The 17,554-nt window shown below is 33.4% G+C and overlaps 1 long non-coding RNA gene across 1 annotated transcript; it reads left to right on the forward strand.

Moving 5' to 3' along the window:
- Positions 1-16,035: 16,035 nt before the first annotated feature.
- Positions 16,036-17,115, forward strand: LOC134685104 (uncharacterized). The gene is made up of 2 exons (XR_010101258.1): positions 16,036-16,336; positions 16,972-17,115. It is a non-coding gene; the product is annotated as an uncharacterized LOC134685104 (long non-coding RNA).
- Positions 17,116-17,554: the final 439 nt, after the last annotated feature.

The following is a 17,554-nucleotide window of genomic DNA, read 5'->3' on the forward strand; positions in this document are numbered from 1 at the left end:
TCCGTTCCAGCATTTCGTTACTTTATAGCATTGTCTAAAAAACTATTCATGTCCATATTTTGGAGAAAAAAACACATTTACAAACCCACCATTTAGCTTTAAAAGTAGGATATGTTTTTTTAGAGTAAGAAAATTATCAAGTTATTCAAAGATATCACTAAAATATGTGTTTTTTCTCTCCAAATTAGCCATACATAATATTCAGGAAATAATGAATCCGAACATAACATTTGGGTTTCAGAATATATTTTTTTTTGGGAAAAAAACCCATACCCTCCCTTTTATAGTTAAATGGTCAATCTCTTAGTGTGCGGATATGAATAGAAAATATGAATTTTGTTTGTAAAAAAATTTAGTAAGTGATGCCAACGTAAAAGAATGTAATAAAAGAGACAGGATATATATCGGCGAAATAAAAAGTTCGAATCTTACTGAAATTTAAAGTGCCAATGAACGCGCTGATCATGCACGAGTAATTTTATTCATAAAAAGTGTCCGTGTAACAACTAAAAGTGTCCGTGTATCATCTAAAGAGTGTATGTGTAACACCTGTTAATGTGCTGTTTTATATAGCTCTGCTGGGGGAAAATACTAGTAGTAAGAGTAATAAACTGTCTCAGAGAAATGGGTCAAAGTTCACGTAATACTTTGCCAGCGAACAGAATGAATTCATGCAAAACATGAAAAACATTTTCCCGGGCTCAAAACTGTCCAAATATAACGTACATAACGAATATATAAATAAAACAAAGAGTTTCAGAAACAAAAACGGATTTAGATAACCTGTCTATATGTGTAGACGAGTAAGTACTTTGATACCTGAAGAATGTGAAAACAAATTAATTTTAATAATTTGTATTTACTTCAACATCTTTGTGATCCGTTTTTGTTACTTTTAAGATCAAGACAGGGTTACAACACATACATTGAAATAAATGTACAGACTCATAAATGGTCAGGAAGTTATAATTGAAACATCTCTCAAAATTAATCATTTCTGAAAAATCCAAATTGATTTTTAATGAAATCGACCATATATCAATGAATACTACTACAACCACATATCAGAGACTTCTAGTCTCCTTTAGTCGTGTGCTTTCATCTACATCTACTCCGTGAATTAGTGTAAACAAAAAGACAAGAGCAAGCATAGTTTGAAAACATTTCACATAGAATGTTTGTTGATACTAAAACGTGTATAAGCACGCAAAAAAGGTGTTTAATTGAAATATTTGCATGCATAAACAATTGATTTTTAGTATTTTGAGGTTCGGATACAAGTTCAAACCATAGAATATTCTGCATTAAACATTTCAATTACAGCTCGATTTGCTTGTAATGGCGAATGTAACTAAGGATGTCATTGCATGAAGTGAGCTTTTGCGCCAAATTGAGAAAAATATATCAAAATATAAAAAAAACTTTATATGAAACAAATAAACCATGAAATATTATAAAGATTTGGACATTGACAATTTTAGAATAGATATACAAAAATTAATTTAAAACCACAGATATAAAACATGCTAATCGATACAATTTCAAATGTAATGTTAAACTTGTAATGCTATTACAAGATCAGTTAATGGTACTGGCGATATATCTATTGAAATATTAAAGCAAATAATATCATTAAAAAAACTTTTATTCTGTCATTTGCAACTTTTTTCTTTTTTCATTGCAGATCACAATGACAAAACAAATCATCACTCTAGTTGTATTGACGGTTCTGATTGAAATAAGTATTTGCGGTGGCGGCGGCGGCGGCGGAGGAGGAGGCGGAGGTGGTGGTGGCGGAGGAGGAGGAGGAGGTGGTGGTGGTGGAGGTGGAGGAGGAGGAGGAGGAGGAGGTGGTGGTGGAGGCGGCGGAGGAGGAGGCGGAGGTAAAAAGGACACTATTGTTATTGTAGATGATATAGGAGGAAATCATATACCAAGAGGCGGACCTCACTTCGGAAACGACATAATACCCTTACCCAGCCTACGCATCAAACCTATCATAGGCATAAAATCCATCATAGGCGGAAAACAGTTTGGAGGCAGGAAAAATTTCAGAGGCGGAAAACAGTTCGGAGGTAGAAAACAATTCGGAGGCAGAAAACAGTTCGGAGGTGGTAGACAGTTTGGAGGCGGAAAACAGTTCGGAAGTAGAAGACAATTCCAAGGCGGTCAACGGAACTTCGGACTTAAACGAGGTGACAGAAAAAGTTTCGGCGGTCGTAGAGGATAGTCACAAGTTTAAGTAGCCACAATCATTATTTTTGGTGGTAAGTTTTTGATTACACTATTTCTGTAATCAGTCTTTTAATAAACGTAAGAGGTAAACTCACAAAAATACTGGAAAAATTCAATAAGGAAAGTCGAATGACAAAAATCAAAAGTTCGAACTATCAAACGAAGGGTAACAACTGATATATTCCTGACTTGAAACAGGCATTTTCGTATGCAGAAAATTGGTATTGTATTGCTACAGATGATTTTGTATAATTTTTCAATATGATGACCACAACAACAGGAACTTTACGCCGTAAAAGTAATAACTTATAAATAATAAAGAGGTGTGGTATGATTGCAAATCAAACAAGTATTCATCTAAAAAATTTAGTGAATGGACTATATCTATAACACATGTATAAGTAGGCAATCATCTTCATCTACGAGAAAAACCCATACTGTATAGTCAGCTATAATAGATCACGACATGAAAAATTTAAAACAATTGAAATGAGAAAGCTAACAGGCTTATTTGTAACAAAGCAATTCACAAAAACAACAACAAATAGAACAGAAATGAACCAACGACAACCTTTAAACTACAGACTCCATCTGGCAGATAAAGAATATGGTGGTGTTAAACATATAGTATATGTTTTCTCTTTAATCCTCGTTTTTGCCATGGAGAAGAAAAACAAACATTTGAAAAGAGGGTTTTACAATTGAATGCACTTACACAAGTTTAAAACTAATTATTTCGTTTTAGATGGAAACGGTCCTACAGACATAGCTTTACGACGAAATCCTTCGATCAAGTTGGTGATAGAGACAGCTAAAGAACTTTTTTAAATTGTTTTTATAGCTTTTATTTTTATACTTTGTGTTTTTATATTAAATGCTTTGAATTTGAAAGAAAATAATGTTTCTAATTTGAACGTTCTTGAGCAAAATCATATAGCATTATTAAAATATGAAATGACAAAGAAAAATATGTCAAACATATTCTCTAAATTCATACGAAAGGGTGTATTGCGGATGTCACGTTTGAACATTGTTTTGTTTTTGAATATCGTTATAATCAACTGCACCTTTATACGATTTTAACTATAACGTAATCGTTGTACTTCTTTAAAACCAAGGAATAGTACATACAGAATGTATGAGTACAATTCCTGTATAGAAGAAGCATATATTTCACGATTACATTACTCGTAACGATCAGTGACTTCAAATTTTCTTTTTTGTTACAGCAAAGGCTTACTCATGGTTTTAAATTTAGGGTGTTTGTGTCTGTCCCAAATCAGGAGATTCTGGTTTTTGTTTGAATTGTATGTTTTGATTTTGTTCTAACGTCAATTTAGTGGCTAGTTTCAGCCCGCCGACGGATGCGGGATTTTCTCGCTATATTTAAGATGGTCTTTGGCTATTTTCTGATTTTTGAGCAGATTGTTGTTTCTTGACACATTTTCCGTTTCCATTCTTATTATTTTTAAACAGTCAGAGAAAAACATGACCTTGTGCAATACCAAAATACAGGTATTGACAGATTAAAGAGCTATGAAAGTACATATGTGTATACAAATGTAATTTAGTTTGATATTAATTTACACGGATTACAAAACCAATATATTGATACAAATAAAATCATTAACAGAGATCTAATTATAGTGTTGAATATGTTATATAATTACCTTTTAAAAATAACGTTATTGAAAGGGTCACTTAGTTTATCCACATCGGTTGTAAATATCCAGGCTCGGAAAGTTACATCTCCGTAAAAATTAGGATGTGTTATCCCATTTGACAAAAATGTCTAAAACCAAACTATCGAAACAAAACATTATACAAGTATATGTTCAAAGAGTAAGTAAATGTTATAGGTAATTTATGGTAAAGAAATCTCTGACTTCATAATTTACCAAAATTAGTTTTAAGATTTCGTTCACTGAATTCCAACGCGTCAAAGCAAACACTGGCATAGCGAAGGAGTTGTGAAATATGAAGTAAGATGATGCCAAAGTAACATAACAGTCCAGAAACGGACATTTAACAATAGGAAATGAAAAGCTATCCTTTTTGTAATAAATTTTAATGTAAGCCCTAAGCATACCTGTCGATAAACGTTAATCCCCAAAAAGTACATGAATATTATGAAGAAAAAGTAACAGTTTCAATCATTTGAAAATGAATAAAAGCATAAATATATTACTAAAGGAACTAATGTCGAGCTCCTAATATCACATACAAGTGCAGCCGGCTTAAATGATTTTTTTAAGATCTCTTCTCATTCCTTCTTTACAAGGATTACATATATAAAACACATAAAAAAGATAACCCTTATTCATAGTCTGTTTCATTGGATCGTCTTAAAATCACATGCAATATGCAATCCCTTAAAAGACCCAGATCAGAAACTTACATTGTAGCTTAGAACATATATACGTTTGTTGTTATTGATTTTATCTTTTTATCATTTATATTTAAATATATTCCATAACTCTTCAGAGAGACCAAACAGTAAAATTGCAAAGCAAAATTAACTAAAAAAAAATCAGGAGTTCAGATTTGTTTAAAAAGGCAACGAAGAGAAACAGAAGGACCCATACGTATTATAAGGGGGTAAGTTATTTGGGCTTAGAGCGTTAACATTACCTCCATTACCCCTAGAAAAAGAAATAACTTCGTGCAGTCTATAACGAATATAAAAAGTATACCGGTGCTGTCTTAAAACTTCTATGAAATAATCAGAATTACTCAAATCAGAAATATTAGAATCTTCTTGTTAAAGTAAGACTGTCACTGACTCTGTTACGTTTCTGTAAAAATAATCTGCTTCTATTCGTACCAAATTGAATAATTAGTAGTATGAAATTGTCGGTTTCGGCAAATTTATAAATGACATATGAATTTATGTGTTGAAAAACGCTTGAATCTGTTCAAAGTTTAATTTTTCCTACCCTATAAACCACTTTACCTCGTATTCTTATCAAGAAAAACTTCACACACTTTTTAAATGGGCATTAAAAAAGTCATAATGCGACTAACTGCTAGTAGTCGTTTATTAATTATGTAGCATTGCTATTTTGTTTAGTTTCCTTTGTTACCTATTCTGACATCGGACTTGGACTTCTTTTAAACTGAGTTTGACTGTGCTTATTGCTGTGTGTTATAATGTGGTCATTTTTGTAAATGTCCTATTTACTTAACCTGTATTGTTTTGAAAATCTAAGGATTTTTCTTATCCCAGGCATATATTACCTTAGCCGTATTTGGCACAACTTTTTGGAATTTTGGATCCTCAATGCTCTTCAACTTTGAACTTGTTTGACTTTATAAATATTTTGACATGAGCGTCACTGATGAGTCTTATCATCAGCCCAGTAGCCAGTACTTCGGTACTGGCATGAACATACGGATTTTTTGTGTTATTAAAATTTGCTGTTACAAAATATTATAAATTATTATAAATTAAGGAATGTATCTCCCTCATGCAAAGCTCTGATTCCTTTCACGGATTTGGCTATACTTTTTGGACCTTTCGAATTATAGCTCTTCATCTTTTATATAAGCTTTGGATTTCAAATATTTTGGCCTCGAGCATCACTGAAGAGACATGTATTGTCGAAATGCGCATCTGGTGCAAGAAAATTGATACCATTAATTTTATTACTATCACTGGGTCGATGCCTCTGCTGGTGGACTATTAGTCCCCGAGGGTATCATCAGCCCAGTAGCCAGTACTTCGGTACTGGCATGAACATACGGATTTTTTGTGTTATTAAAATTTGCTGTTACAAAATATTATAAATTATTATAAATTAAGGAATGTATCTCCCTCATGCAAAGCTCTGATTCCTTTCACGGATTTGGCTATACTTTTTGGACCTTTCGAATTATAGCTCTTCATCTTTTATATAAGCTTTTGATTTCAAATATTTTGGCCTCGAGCATCACTGAAGAGACATGTATTGTCGAAATGCGCATCTGGTGCAAGAAAATTGATACCGTTAATTTTATTACTATCACTGGGTCGATGCCTCTGCTGGTGGACTATTAGTCCCCGAGGGTATCATCAGCCCAGTAGCCAGTACTTCGGTACTGGCATGAACATACGGATTTTTTGTGTTATTAAAATTTGCTGTTACAAAATATTATAAATTATTATAAATTAAGGAATGTATCTCCCTCATGCAAAGCTCTGATTCCTTTCACGGATTTGGCTATACTTTTTGGACCTTTCGAATTATAGCTCTTCATCTTTTATATAAGCTTTGGATTTCAAATATTTTGGCCTCGAGCATCACTGAAGAGACATGTATTGTCGAAATGCGCATCTGGTGCAAGAAAATTGATACCGTTAATTTTATTACTATCACTGGGTCGATGCCTCTGCTGGTGGACTATTAGTCCCCGAGGGTATCATCAGCCCAGTAGCCAGTACTTCGGTACTGGCATGAACATACGGATTTTTTGTGTTATTAAAATTTGCTGTTACAAAATATTATAAATTATTATAAATTAAGGAATGTATCTCCCTCATGCAAAGCTCTGATTCCTTTCACGGATTTGGCTATACTTTTTGGACCTTTCGAATTATAGCTCTTCATCTTTTATATAAGCTTTGGATTTCAAATATTTTGGCCTCGAGCATCACTGAAGAGACATGTATTGTCGAAATGCGCATCTGGTGCAAGAAAATTGATACCGTTAATTTTATTACTATCACTGGGTCGATGCCTCTGCTGGTGGACTATTAGTCCCCGAGGGTATCATCAGCCCAGTAGCCAGTACTTCGGTACTGGCATGAACATACGGATTTTTTGTGTTATTAAAATTTGCTGTTACAAAATATTATAAATTATTATAAATTAAGGAATGTATCTCCCTCATGCAAAGCTCTGATTCCTTTCACGGATTTGGCTATACTTTTTGGACCTTTCGAATTATAGCTCTTCATCTTTTATATAAGCTTTGGATTTCAAATATTTTGGCCTCGAGCATCACTGAAGAGACATGTATTGTCGAAATGCGCATCTGGTGCAAGAAAATTGATACCGTTAATTTTATTACTATCACTGGGTCGATGCCTCTGCTGGTGGACTATTAGTCCCCGAGGGTATCATCAGCCCAGTAGCCAGTACTTCGGTACTGGCATGAACATACGGATTTTTTGTGTTATTAAAATTTGCTGTTACAAAATATTATAAATTATTATAAATTAAGGAATGTATCTCCCTCATGCAAAGCTCTGATTCCTTTCACGGATTTGGCTATACTTTTTGGACCTTTCGAATTATAGCTCTTCATCTTTTATATAAGCTTTGGATTTCAAATATTTTGGCCTCGAGCATCACTGAAGAGACATGTATTGTCGAAATGCGCATCTGGTGCAAGAAAATTGATACCGTTAATTTTATTACTATCACTGGGTCGATGCCTCTGCTGGTGGACTATTAGTCCCCGAGGGTATCATCAGCCCAGTAGCCAGTACTTCGGTACTGGCATGAACATACGGATTTTTTGTGTTATTAAAATTTGCTGTTACAAAATATTATAAATTATTATAAATTAAGGAATGTATCTCCCTCATGCAAAGCTCTGATTCCTTTCACGGATTTGGCTATACTTTTTGGACCTTTCGAATTATAGCTCTTCATCTTTTATATAAGCTTTGGATTTCAAATATTTTGGCCTCGAGCATCACTGAAGAGACATGTATTGTCGAAATGCGCATCTGGTGCAAGAAAATTGATACCGTTAATTTTATTACTATCACTGGGTCGATGCCTCTGCTGGTGGACTAATAGTCCCCGAGGGTATCATCAGCCCAGTAGCCAGTACTTCGGTACTGGCATGAACATACGGATTTTTTGTGTTATTAAAATTTGCTGTTACAAAATATTATAAATTATTATAAATTAAGGAATGTATCTCCCTCATGCAAAGCTCTGATTCCTTTCACGGATTTGGCTATACTTTTTGGACCTTTCGAATTATAGCTCTTCATCTTTTATATAAGCTTTGGATTTCAAATATTTTGGCCTCGAGCATCACTGAAGAGACATGTATTGTCGAAATGCGCATCTGGTGCAGGAAAATTGATACCGTTAATTTTATTACTATCACTGGGTCGATGCCTCTGCTGGTGGACTATTAGTCCCCGAGGGTATCATCAGCCCAGTAGCCAGTACTTCGGTACTGGCATGAACATACGGATTTTTTGTGTTATTAAAATTTGCTGTTACAAAATATTATAAATTATTATAAATTAAGGAATGTATCTCCCTCATGCAAAGCTCTGATTCCTTTCACGGATTTGGCTATACTTTTTGGACCTTTCGAATTATAGCTCTTCATCTTTTATATAAGCTTTGGATTTCAAATATTTTGGCCTCGAGCATCACTGAAGAGACATGTATTGTCGAAATGCGCATCTGGTGCAAGAAAATTGATACCGTTAATTTTATTACTATCACTGGGTCGATGCCTCTGCTGGTGGACTATTAGTCCCCGAGGGTATCATCAGCCCAGTAGCCAGTACTTCGGTACTGGCATGAACATACGGATTTTTTGTGTTATTAAAATTTGCTGTTACAAAATATTATAAATTATTATAAATTAAGGAATGTATCTCCCTCATGCAAAGCTCTGATTCCTTTCACGGATTTGGCTATACTTTTTGGACCTTTCGAATTATAGCTCTTCATCTTTTATATAAGCTTTTGATTTCAAATATTTTGGCCTCGAGCATCACTGAAGAGACATGTATTGTCGAAATGCGCATCTGGTGCAAGAAAATTGATACCGTTAATTTTATTACTATCACTGGGTCGATGCCTCTGCTGGTGGACTATTAGTCCCCGAGGGTATCATCAGCCCAGTAGCCAGTACTTCGGTACTGGCATGAACATACGGATTTTTTGTGTTATTAAAATTTGCTGTTACAAAATATTATAAATTATTATAAATTAAGGAATGTATCTCCCTCATGCAAAGCTCTGATTCCTTTCACGGATTTGGCTATACTTTTTGGACCTTTCGAATTATAGCTCTTCATCTTTTATATAAGCTTTGGATTTCAAATATTTTGGCCTCGAGCATCACTGAAGAGACATGTATTGTCGAAATGCGCATCTGGTGCAGGAAAATTGATACCGTTAATTTTATTACTATCACTGGGTCGATGCCTCTGCTGGTGGACTATTAGTCCCCGAGGGTATCATCAGCCCAGTAGCCAGTACTTCGGTACTGGCATGAACATACGGATTTTTTGTGTTATTAAAATTTGCTGTTACAAAATATTATAAATTATTATAAATTAAGGAATGTATCTCCCTCATGCAAAGCTCTGATTCCTTTCACGGATTTGGCTATACTTATTGGACCTTTCGAATTATAGCTCTTCATCTTTTATATAAGCTTTGGATTTCAAATATTTTGGCCTCGAGCATCACTGAAGAGACATGTATTGTCGAAATGCGCATCTGGTGCAAGAAAATTTTATTATGTAGACGAAACGCGCGTCTGGCGTACAAAATTATAATCCTGGTACATTGATAACTATTTTCTACACTGGCTAGAGACACAGGGAAAGGGTTGAGATATTTAAAAATATTTTTAACATTGCCTCACTTTTGCGCCTGTCCCGAGTTAGGGGCCTCTGGCCTTTGTTAGTCTTGTATGATTTTCAATTTTAATATCTTTTATATATTTCGTAGTCTAGTATGACGACCATTATCACTGAACAAGTACACATTTTTGATAAGGGGACAGCCGAAGGATTCCTCCGGTTGTAAGATTTTATCGCTTTATTGAAGACCCGTTGGTGATCTTCGGTTGTTCTCCGCTCTTTGGTCGTTTCATTGTCTCTTTGTTACATTCCGGGTCCCATTTCCCTTCTCAATTGAAATGCATGTTCGTTTCTTTTTTATTCAAATGAAAAGGGACATGATTTGTATTCATATAGAAAAGTAAGATGATACCTAAGGAACAATCAATAACTACTGCATCTACGGATGCGTATTAGAGCCATCGCTTTTTTTTTCAAGTTGTCGACTTAATTCTTAGAATTTCCTACTTTGATCTTGAAATTATCACAGTTCATCTTGGAATTATCAAGTTTCATCTTTGAATAATCAACCTTAATCTTGCAGTTATCTACTTTAATCTTGGAATTTCTTACTTTCATCTTGGATTTATGAAACATTCATCTTGGTTACATAAACTTTTATATTGGAATTTGAAATTTTTATTATGTAATTTCATAGTTATATCTTGGAATTATCAACATTAAAATTGAAATAACAGATGTATCAAAATTAAAATTGAATTGCAACTACAATCTTCCGCCCCTCGTTGGTCTTACATCCCATTTACCGACTTTCATGTATCTAGTGAATCTTTAAATTACATGAATTTTGGCTCACTGAACTATCGGCTCATTTCAACCTATGACAATTTAAAATGCAGGTCAGTGAAGAATGACATCTTAATTCATAACGCGTAGAAACCTTTTCGAGCTGAATTTCAGGATTTATGGAATATTTTTCTCATAATTTAAATCAAACAGTTACAAAAACATGTGCACATGGTTAAGTAATTTTAAACTGTACATATTATTATTTCATAGCACTCGGAATGCTTGATTGTCATTGATAGAATTGTATTTCACTGCCTTAATTCCTCTTCCTATTCATTCCATGACACACAATGTGACCATTTGATTATTCGTTACATGCATGTGTGCAGTCTTACAAAATTCTTACAATAACTTTTCAATGATATTAGGATTCGTAAAGATGTTAAGACTTTAGATTCACGTGAATTTTTTTTTTACATTTTACGAATATTTTAGCCACAAAAATGGTAACACGAAGAACTATTACGTATCTGCAGAAACATAATTAACTACGGGCTAGAAGTTAAATATCAGTCATTTCTAAGATTAAAGTTGATAATTCGATGATTTAAGTTGGAATTTCAAAATTAAATATTAATTATAATAATAAAAAAAACCCCGATAGTTCCAAGAGTAAAGTTTGAAGTTGTAAGATTATTTAAAGTTACAATATTCCCTTAGGCTTGAAGTTTGTTTCGATGAACTTCAAAACCATTAACTTTAGAAAATTTGTGAGGTGATGGGGTTAAAGGGCATAAAAAACGTCAAAAGAAGGAGAAATAACGATTTTAGGTCATTGTTTCTTAAAGTTTAATAGCGTGCTCCTACGTGACCCAGAAAACATTATGGCGATTTAGACAGCCATAAAAAAAACAGTTCTCATGACATTGAAATATAAACATTCCTGTGTCACGTAGGCGCAGGCACTAAAAAACCAAAATATTGTTGTAAAATCACCTGCAAAATGAATAATAATAACATCATTTAATTAAAAACAGAAAGTAAACCCCCTCACCTGACCCAAATTGCTTAAATTAGTGGTTTTGAAGTTCATCAAAACAAACTTAAAACCTCAGAAAATATTGTAACATAATAAGAAGTTTTCTAAACAAAATTAGAAAATTAGAAAATAAGGGTTCCAAAATCTGGAAGTTTGAAATTCCTACACTAAACTTGATAATTCCAAGATTTAATTTCTTTTAAAAAGAGTCGTAGATCCACGCTTGGGTAATCGTATGTATCGTTTACAATGATGTTCCTTGCGTCGTAACTACAATCCCCTTCCCTTTCATAAATACGACCTACCGAATTAGACTTTTTATCGGATTTCTTTTAACAAAAGCAACACAACGGGTGCCACATGCGGAGCAGGATCTGCTTTTCCTTCCGAAGCACCTGAGATCCCCCTAGATTATGATTGGTTTCGTGTTGTTATTCGTGATTATTCTATGTTGTGTCATGTGTTCTTTTGTTTGTCTATTTGTCTTTTTAATTTTTAGCAAGGCGTTGTCAGTTATTTTTTTATTTATGAGTTTGACTGTACCTCTGGTATCTTTCGTCCCTCTTTTACAAGTCGAGAAACAAAACCAACATCACAAAACAATGTCAGAAAATTAACTGGTGACATCTATTCCGTCCGGAATTGTTTTGATTTTGCAATTTAAATATGGACTTTCCAATTGGATTTTAGTTCAGTATTTTTGTCATTTTACTTTTTTATTAGATAACATACTTGTTCGCTTTGGAGATTCCGTTTATCGTCAAGTTATGGGAATTCTAAAGTTGACTAACTGAGCACCACTTATGCGGACCTGAGTCTGTATTTTTATGAGTTAGAATTTCGGATAAGAATCAGTCAAGACCCATCGAAACAATATCTAATACAAAAATTAAATGATACCTTAAGATATTTAGATGATCATGTAGTGGCTCTCAATAATGACGACCTCAGTATGTACACTAAAGAGTTGAACTTTAAATAAAGCGAATACTAACAATGAACACTGCCCGTGACTGGATATATATATCATTAACGTAAAACTTTATATTAAAATTTATGATAGAGATAAAAGTATCTGTTTTTTTTTTTATTATCGTGACTCACCATCTTATTGCTTTAATGTTTCGAAACGTGTACGATTTGCTCGTGTATGTAACAGCGTATTATATTTTAGCCAAAGAAATCTATGTATTTTAGTTCTTGTGGGGTTTGTGTTGCTTATTCGTTAGTTTGCTATGTTGTCTCATGTGTTCCATTGTTTGTCTATTTGTCTTTTTCATTTTTAGCCAGGCGTTTTCAGTTTATTTTTTTTATTTATGAGAATGACTCTTTTACAAGTCGAGGAACAAAACCAACACCACATAACAACTTCAAAAAATTAACTGGTCACAGCTATTCCGTCTGCAATTGTTTAGATTTTGCAAATTGATTAGGAACTTTTCAATTTGAATTTTCCTCGGGGTTCAATATTTTTTATGAAAAATTTGAATGTTAGTGTTGCCTTTGTTTGTGTCAGGTACCATCGTATGTCTTTCTGTAGGCATCTTACTTATTTCGACTGATGATTGGATGCTGACCTTTAAAAAAGAAGATGTGGTATGATTGCCAATGAGACAACTGTCCACAAGAGACCAAAATGACACAGACATGAATAACTCGGCCTCATCTTCGGCATCATCTTCGTCGAAAAATTAAAATTGTATATTCACATGGACAGCTGGTGTCAATGTCTGGAGAGAGTAACGCCTTGCAAATGAAATTTAAATACCAAGAACAACGTGAAATATTGCCAAGTCAAATACCGTTTATGACTTTTTGTTGTTGCTAGAAGTAACCAATAAAAAAGTGAAATTCATAAAAATATTGAACTCCGAGTAAAATTCAAAACGGAAAGTCCCTAATCAAATGGCAAAATCAAAAACTCACATAATTCAAAGGAACGGATTCCTGACTTGGAACAGGCATTTTCTTATGTAGAAAATAGTAGATTAAACTTTGTATGACAGTCGCGTCAAATGATTTTACCTTGAACTTACTTTAAACTGATTACCTAATGTGATTTTTCTAATGAAGATTTGATGAGAGCAGAATGTTCATGCTGTCTATATGCTTCTTATTTGTCACATCAAGTGGTGAACTTGAATTTATTAGTATAGCCCATGAAAACGATATGTGAAAGCAAAACCCGAGTTTATGCGTGGTCATAGTGAGGTTTCTTTCGATGAATACGTTGTTTGGTTGTAGTATTTTATGGATTGTTTTCTTTTTTTTTCAATTTGATTATGGTTGCTTTAGTTTTATAATCTGATATGATTCATTCTACATCGGAATCATATATACTGATGAAGGATATCAGTTATCTAAATATTTAATATTCCTTTTGTTCATTGTATTTTTTTTTTTTTATTATGATGTTGTGTCCTTTTAGACTTGTTATATTTACAAATATTAACACAATGTATAACAACAAACAAGATTAAACGGATTACAACTGACTATATCATTACAAAATAGATATTCTAGTAATTACTTTTACGATAGTGTTGAATTCCCTGTCATTTATTCAATATCCACACAGAATCTAGTCGGGGAAAGGGGGTGGTTGCTTGGGGTATTTTTGTCCGAAACATTTTTGTCAATATACCTGTTCCTATGTAAATGTTGTAAATTGGTACTGTATTATGAACATTAAATGTTAACACCCATTCTCTGTAAAAACATAAAAATACACCAAATCTAAGAAAAGGTCTTTATGGTCAAGATGGTGTACGTGCAGGCTGAAGGTATGGCCTACGTCAGATTCTTATTTCGGGGATTTTATTAAAACAAACAATAAATAAACAGAGTGGTTTTTACATTGACCCTAATTGTCCGTAGCCCTATGAACATTAAGCTATGACATATCGAGATAAATATAGTATAATAAACTAGTATGTTCTTAATATATGAATATATATATATAAGTAAAAGGTATAAAACGAAAATAACAAATAATTCCCTAAAAATCAAAACAGGGAAGTTAGGATACTATAAAAACAAAACTCAAGTCAAAGCCAGGTACACTTGAATAAAGACGAAACCGTTCAGGTAAGAATATAAAGTTAGAGATGTTTGCATATGCATTTATTCTATATAAGAGAATTCATAAGAAGTGGATTCGTAAACGATAACAAACTAGGAACATTCCTATTCAATTATGTAAAAAAGATTGTTCTTGTTAAAATATATAATTAGGCATTTATTTTTTAATTCAATGCTTACATGTTTTATATGTGTATTTATTGTGTCGATCAGCATTAAACACGTGTCACAATATGAGCCAAACGCATCTTATATACCGTCCAAAATTGCATGGTAACGTATAGAGTTAAATTGATGTTCATCAAAAGTTGCTGCCTTTTTGAACATATATTAAAAGGACATCATTGTATTGATAGGATAAGTTGTGCATTCTTGATTGATACATGTAGGGAATGTATCGTTTGATTTGATTTGATTTTTTTTATATAATTTCCCGTGTTTTTTTGTTGAAATAAAGACGTCGGTTCCAGCATTTCGTTACTTTTAGCATTGTCCAAAATACTATTCATATTTTGAGGGAAAAACACATTTACTTACCGACCAATAGCTTCAAAAGTAGGGTATGTTTTTTTTCTGAGAAGGAAAATTATCTAGTTATTGAAAGATATCACCCAAATATGTGCTTTTTCAGAAATTTAAAAACAATTCACATAAAATGTTTGTTGATACTAAAACATGTATAGGCAAGCAAAAAATGAGAATAATTAAATGATATACATTCATTAACACTTAATATTAATATTTTGAGGTTCGGATACAAGTTCAAACCATAGAATATTCTGCATGACACATTTCTATTATAACATTCCATTTGCTTGTAATGGCGAATGTAACGAATGATGTCATTGCACAGAGTGAGCTTTTTCGCCAAATTGTGAAAAATATATGAAAATAAGAAAAAAACTTTTAAATGAAACAAATAAACCATAAAGAGGGGGTACATATTATAAAGATTTGGACATTGACAATTTTAGAATTGATATACAAATATTAATTTAAAATCACAGGAATAAAACATGCTAATCAATCGATACAATTTTATATGTAATGTTAAACTTGTACTGATATTACAAGATCAGTCAATAGATATTGAAATATTGAAGCAAATAATATCATTGAAATACACTTTTTATTCTGTAATTTCCTATTTTTCATTTTTTACACTTATTCATTGCAGCTCACCATGACAAAACAAATTATCACTCTACTGGTATTGACCGTTCTGGTTGAACTTATTATTTGCGGCGGTGGCGGCGGCGGCGGAGGAGGTGGTGGTGGTGGTGGAGGCGGGGGAGGAGGTGGTGGTGGCGGCGGAGGTGGCGGTGGAGGCGGAGGAGGAGGAGGGGGAGGAGGAGGAGGCGGCGGTGGAGGTAAAAAAGACACTGTTATTACTGTGATTGATTCAGGGAGAGATATAATACGAGGAGGAGGAAGGCAGTTTGGAAACATAAAGACAGTCATAGGTGGAAAACAGCTTGGAGGCGGAAACCAGTTTGGAAGTGGAAACCGGTTTGGAGGCGGAAAACAGTTCGGAGGCAGACGACAGTTTGGAGGTGGGAAAAATTTCGGAAGCGGAAGACGGTTTGGAGGCGGGAAACAGTTCAGAGGTGGAAAACAGTTCGGAAGCGGAAAACGATTTGGAGGTAAACGAGGAGGAGGCAGAAAATCATTTCGTCGAGGGTAGACAAAATGTTTTCACCTAATCGTCATTGTAGTTGGTGGTAAGTTGTTGATAACATTATTTCTCTAGTCAGTCTTTCAATGAATGTAACGGGTCTTTATCAATATGCTGACCACAACAGAAAGAACGCGTTGAAAATTATAACTTATAACAAAAAGAGGTGTGGTATTTTGCCGATCAGACAATTATTCACATAAGTTCAAATAAAGTGGATTTAAGCCATAATAAGCAGTCATACGGTTTTCAACAATGAGAAAAAACCGCGCTGTATAGTCAGCTATATGTATAAAAGATCCTGACATGAAAAAATATGAAATAATTGAAATGAGAAAGCTAACAGCCTTATTCATAACAAAGCAATTTACCAAAAAAAAAAAAAAATACAAAAAAAAATTGGACGGACATGCCCCAACGACAATTACTAGACTACAGGCTCCATTAGGCATACAAAGAATGTTGCGGTGCTGAACATTTAGTTTATGTTCTGTACTTTATCTCTTTAAACCTCTTTATGCCATAGAGAAGAAAATACATTTTAAAATATGGGTTTACAATTAATGCACTTACACAAATTTAAAATTCATTATTTCGTTTTAGATGGAAACAGTCCAACAGACATAGCTTTACGTTGAAAACCATACGCCATATTGGTGATAGTGACAGCTGAAGAACTTTTTAAAATTGTTTTTCTAGATTTTATTTTTATACTATGTGTTTTTGTATTAAAGACTTTGTATGAAATCGATATTCAACCTTATTGCCACCAAAAAGTAGGTGTCAGCGAAATCATTAACTGGTGAAAAAGAACTTCTTAGAAGGAAAACATATGATTTCAATCTTATTCGTATATATGAATTTTTAATCTGAGAAACAATTAGTGTTTTAATTATTCATTTCAGTTAACTTCTTTCAAATATGCTTCCGAATCTGATCAAAAGTGTTCATTTGTTGATGTGGTTCATAAGTGTTTCTCGTTTCTCATTGTCTATATAGATTAGACCGTTTGTTTTCACGTTTAAATGGTTTTACACTAGTCATTTTGGGGACCCTTTATAACTTACTGTTCGATGTGAGCCAAAGCTCCGTATTGAGAATCATACTTTGACATATAACTGTTTTCTTTTATAAATTGTGACTTGGATGGAGAGTTGTCTCATTGACACTTATACTTTCTTATATC

This window comes from Mytilus trossulus, chromosome 1 (genome assembly GCF_036588685.1).
Source record: "Mytilus trossulus isolate FHL-02 chromosome 1, PNRI_Mtr1.1.1.hap1, whole genome shotgun sequence".
Taxonomy (NCBI): domain Eukaryota; kingdom Metazoa; phylum Mollusca; class Bivalvia; order Mytilida; family Mytilidae; genus Mytilus; species Mytilus trossulus.